Raw genomic sequence first — 5,801 nt, 5'->3', positions numbered from 1 at the left:
TCTGCGCAGCCTCCGTGATGAGTGCGCTCCCTCCGGGACGGGCTCTGGGCCCATCGGCCCCCCAGGTGGGGTTGGGGGGATTGGGGGGGTGGGGGGGGGAGGGGGCGGGCTGTGCCTTATTTGGGACCGTAGGTGGGGCTGGGCAGGGCTCGAAAGCTGAGCCTGGGGGAGGGGGGCGCGCACACACCTGTCACCGAGACAGCTGGATCTTCGCTCCACCACTGCCTTCTACTGCTGCTGTGACCGGCCACCGCTAGCCGGTTTTGTCTTTTGTAAATAAAAAGTATTTAATTAGTTAGGCCTTTTTAAAAATAGGGAACTGATTGCCCAGCAGGTGGCAGCACTGGGTTCACGCGGCTGCGAAAGGGGAAACTAGGATCCGTGGACCAGGACTGGAGCTTTGCTCACCACCCAGACCACCTAAGATGCAAGTTGTACCTGCCCGGGATCATCTTTAAAGCCTCGGAGGCCCGGCCCCCGGGAGGCCCTGGGTTTAGCGAAACAATTTAAACTCTAGGCCGGCCCCTGGGGCTATTGATCCTAGGTTCAGGGAGTCTGTGCAACGATGGTCAGAGAAGTTTCACAAAAGAAATGGTCTTGGCCTCAAGAGACGAGCACAGGGCTGGAGAGATGGCTCAGTGGTTAAGAGCAGTAAACGCTCTTCCAGAGGACCCAGGTCCAGTTCACGGCACCCACATGGGAGCGCATAAATGTAACTCCAGTCCCGGTGCACAGACATACATGCAGACCAAACACACATGTAATTGTTTTTCTTCCTTTTTGAGACAGGGTGTCTCTGTGTAGCTTTGGAGGCTGTCCTGGAACTAGCTTTTGTAGACCAGGCTGGCCTCGAACTCACAGAGATCCACCTGCCTCTGCCTCCCGAGTGCTGGGATTAAAGGCGTGTGCCACCAACGCCCGGCCACACAGGAAATTTAAAAAAGAAAAAAGAAAATAGGTGCACAAACTTGCTCGGCAGAGAACCATGACAGTGAGTAGTGAGCAAGGCTTCCTCCATAGCAGACAAGCATATGCAAAGTGGGGATTGGTCGAGGGGCCTGGATTATGATTTGACCTGTGGCCATAGGGCAGCTTGGATCCTCATGAGGGTCACAGCACTGCAGAGCACACTGAGGCATTGGGGATGGACTGGAGCCCTAGAGGCAAAGGACAGACTTGGGGACAAGTGAAGGCGAGGCCTGGGCTGGAGCAGAGGCCATGAGGGTAGGGAGCATCCCAGAGCCAGCAATGAGGTTGCAAAAGCAAGAAGTTAAGAGAGCAAAGATACAAGCATGACTCTGAGGGCCAGCCATGACACAAGTGGACAGTGAGGGGGAGGCTCAAGTGTCTGTGAAGAGGCTGGGTGGGCCATACTCAGAGATGACTCCATGAGACGCATTCCAGAAAGAATTGGAAATTCCAGAAAGGATTGGAGGGGAGCCGGAACAGCATCCCTGAGGCATGCGGCCCACGATAAAAGAATGGTCATGAGAGGCCCCTGAGGAATGTTGTGGGGATCAGCTGGAGGGGAAGTGAGGCGAGGGGCTGGAAAGGAAGTGACCGGAAGGAGGGAGTGGTCCGTGACAGACGGTGACAGAGCGAAATGCTGTCCTGGGGCCCCACACATCAACAGGCACGTGATGTCACAGACCTTGTCCAGAGTCAGGGGAGGTTGGCATCAACCTCCCATGGGCTAAAGAGGGGGTGGAGGATGAGGAACTGAACCGGTGAGCACCACGTGTCTGCAGACACTAAAGGGACGAGCTAGTGACTGACAGGACCTTGATGGCGTGGCGGGCAGAGAAGACGGGAGAGACAGACACAGAGGCACAATTGGTTTCTGAAAGGAGAGGGCAGCAGGGGACCCCCTACCTCAAGGGCCCTAACTTACCCAGGTAACCTCTGAATCAAAACCTGACGTGGGGCCAGGTGGTGGTGGCGCACGCCTTCTTCAATCCCACCACTTAGGAGGCAGAGGCAGGCAGATCTCTGAGTTCGAGACCAGCCTGGTCTACAGAGCGAGTGCCAGGACAGTCAGGGCTACACAGAGAAACCCTGTGGATTTATTTCTCTGCCGTGGAAATCCAGATGTGGTGGCTCACCCCTAGATCCCAGTGCTCAGAGGCCGAAGCAGGACTACCATCCATTTGAGACCCCTCTGGGCTACACAGTGAATAGTGAGGTCATTATGTAGCCCAGGCTGGCCCCAAAACTGTGGCCCCGAGTGCGACTCTTGAAAACAACAAAACGTCAACCTAGAATTCCCCAAAGGGTTTATATCCCATGCACTGAGCACACCTCCGTTCTGCTCCCAGCTCATGGAATATGCCCCCCTGAGATTAACAGCCCTGGGTCTCATCCTGGGGACCCTCCCTCCCGCCTCATCCCTTCAGAGCCAGGCTGCCTCCTCTGAGCGCCGCTGTGAGATGGAATTCCAGTCTCTCACCTCCAGTTGGGGTCCCTGCTCGGCCCCAGGCCCATCCCCGGCACCAACACAATCAGTGGCTCCCCACTGACTCGCACGCGCGCGCGTGCGCGCGCACACACACACACACACACACACACACACACACACACACACACACACACGAAGTTCAAGCTCCTCACTCTGCTTGGCCTCACACTTCCTCGCCCTCCTCCAGCCTCACAGCTCCCCTGGTGGTTACCGGGACAGCATGGGTCTCCTATTTGGACACCTAAACACCGACAGGCTGGGACCCTCTCGCAACCTCTGCTGCCACCTAGTGCTCTCCCAGGAACCAGCGCCAGCGGCTCTGGAAATTCTTTTTTTTTTTTTTTTTAGGATTTTATTTATTATGAATACAACATTCTGCTTCCATGTCTAACTGCACACCAGAAGAGGGCGCCAGATCTCATAACGGATGGCTGTGAGCCACCGTGTGGTTGCTGGGAATTGAACTCAGGACCTCTGGAAGAGCAGCCGGTGCTCTTAACCTCTGAGCCATCTCTCCAGCCCCTGGAAATTATTTTCTGAGCACAACACCCCCAAAAAAGATCCCTGTGCCCTCCACACCCCTTCACAACCCGTCAATGCCGTCCTCCCCTCTGCCCCGGGGCTTCCTTGAGGGCAGGCAGGGCCCAGGTCTGATTCATCGTGATCGCCACAGTCTCCGGCATCAGGCACAACAGACGCCCGGGGAGAGAGAGAGAGACAGAGAGACAGAGAGACAGACAGAAAGAGACAGAGACACAGAGAGAGAGAGACACACAGAGACAGAGAGAGAGACACAGAGAGACAGAGACACAGAGAGAGAGACAGAGACAGAGAGACAGAGAGAGACACAGAGAGAGAGAGAGAGAGAGAGAGGGGGACAGAGAGAGACAGAGACACAGAGACAGAGAGAGAGACAGGGACAGAGAGAGACAGAGAGAGACAGAGAAGGGTGAGTGGAGGGAGGGAGGATGCGCGGGGCAGGTGAGGAAGGCGGAGCCGATGGGTGACGGGTGCGCTCCTGAGGTTGCTCCTCCCTGATCTCGGTCTCTCCGACAGCGCCTCCTCCCCCTCCTCCTCCCCCCTCTTTCCCCCTCCTCCTCCTCCCCTCTCTCCTCCTCCCCCCCTCCTGCCCTCCTCCCCCACCCCCCCTCGTCCTCTGCAAGCCGTGTCCAGAGCCCGGCACTGCTCGCTCTGCACAGGAGCCGGGTTCCCGGGAAGCGACCCGAGCCCGACCAGGCGGGTTCTCTGTCCATTGGCAGATTGGCCGAGACTAGCGGAGAGTGACGTCTGTCGGAGCCAATCGCGGTGCGACAGGAGCTGCGGCCCCGCCCATTCAGGGCAGCGCCCGTGGGGAGTCAGGAGAGAGCTGGGGCCGGCTGCTCGCTGAGGGCGTGGTGGCAACGGCCAAGAGCAGGGGTTTTGGCCTCTGGTACCTGGGGTGGTGTTTCCAGGCCTTCTATTTCTTTTCTTTTTTTTTTTTTATTTTTTTCCTCCCCTCCCTCTTCTTTTTCCCAATACTGGGAATTGAACCCAGGGCTTCCCGTATACTAAACAAGTCTGTATTACCAGACACTGAGCCTCAACTCTTGTTTATTCTGAGACACCGTCTCGCTAAGTTGTACAGACTGGCCTTGAGCTCACCATGTTGCCCAGAGTGGTCTCTGGTACTTGCCTCAGCCTCCAGGGCATTTAGGATTGCAGACCTGCGTCATACCCAGCAGCACTTGGGTCTTGGTGAAAGAAGCCACGCTGGCTGACCCTAGAGGAGCAAGGGCACTTAGGAGCCGGGAGGGGAGACACTGCTGGTCAGGAGTTGTGTATCTGAGGGTCCAAAGTATTAGGAACCTAAAAAGACCGGGGTCCAGGAATCTGAACTCCAGCATTGTGTGAGTCACACTGGTTTATCTGCCCTGGATGACAGATCTGCGTTCAGGATTTTATGAGACTATTTGTGGGGCTGGGGCCATGCCTCACCCCCAAGCAAGATTTCCAGAGCCCTGGGGTGGAGAACAGACTGACTACAAGGAAGGTGGGAGTAGGTCTCTAGCCTGGACGTCATTCCTACTTGTGGTCCTACCTAGGAAGCCAGGGGCAGAGCTTCCTGCAAAATGGATGCAGAATGGGAGGAGCCTTGATAACACGGAGACAAGGAAAAAGGAAAACAAACAAACCAAAGGAGAGATTAAAAATCATAAAACAATAATAACAGTCCTCTTGTCCTGAGTTTACTGTGGCCTCCGAGTTCTGTCCTATAGCATTTCACTGTTCTAAGCGATCAGAGCATCAGTAACGCTCAGTATTATCATTAAGCCCATTTTACAAGTGAGAAAATTGAGGTCCAGGGTAGGACAATCAAGATAGCGATATGGGGGGGGCAGACGTAAAGAGAACACACAGAGATGAAGGCAAGATTGGCAGATAAGGCAGGCCCAGGGAAAGAAGGAGGAAAGACCTACGGTAAACAAAGGGGAGAGGATCCAAAAGTTGGGGCTCCCTGGCTGGTGGTGGGGCTCCCCGGCAGGTGTCACAGGAGACTAGGACTCAAGGGAGGCAGAGCCAAAAGATGAGGACTTCCTGGTGTTTTCCTTCCCCGACTCTGTGGTTTCAGCCTTGTCCAAGCCTTCTTGCTTATGGGTGCTGAGCCAAAAGTTGGGATCAAAAACAATGATTATGAACAGGCAAATATGTCATTATACCAGCAAAAGACGATAAGAAAATGATTCACAGGGGTACTCCAGTCTGGGAGGGGCCTTTCCCTCACAGCCTCTGCTCTTTAATTTGGATAGATCATGCCTCAGGGAGGACCGGGGACAGGCCCTTCCTCTCCCAATCTCTGTTCCCCCATCACTTAGAACTGCTGCTGTAACACATCATAAACACAGGTAGGTCTCCCTGGGGGCAGGAAGTCCTGGGACTGCCCTCCAGACCTTGAACACTTGCACCTTAGTCAGAGGCCTAGACACATGTCAGAGACTCCATAGAGATGGATAGATGTATGTATGTATGTATGGATGGATGGATGGATGGATGGATGGATGGCCACATCTCTCCAAGAAGCTCTTCCCCACCCTGCCATTACCCTCTGTGTTGCCATCATAGAGCCTCCCGGGCCACACCCTCACCTTTCACCTTCCGTTTCATCCTGAGCTTCTCCACATGCCACTGGAGGAACCAAGCAAGCGCAGTGAGCAGAAACTGGAGCCCATTTGGGGAGCACTCAGCTTCCCAGAGTCCCCAGGAGAGGTGTTCTCAAGACTGCCGCTTCAGACACAAGACCAGCACCTCAGACAGAGACGCGAGATCACACCAAATGAAAGCCCTCCCAATACAAGTCAGTTGTGAGCCT

This window comes from Cricetulus griseus, chromosome 9 (genome assembly GCF_003668045.3).
Source record: "Cricetulus griseus strain 17A/GY chromosome 9, alternate assembly CriGri-PICRH-1.0, whole genome shotgun sequence".
Lineage (NCBI taxonomy): Eukaryota > Metazoa > Chordata > Mammalia > Rodentia > Cricetidae > Cricetulus > Cricetulus griseus.
This window is presented reverse-complemented; position numbering follows the sequence as displayed.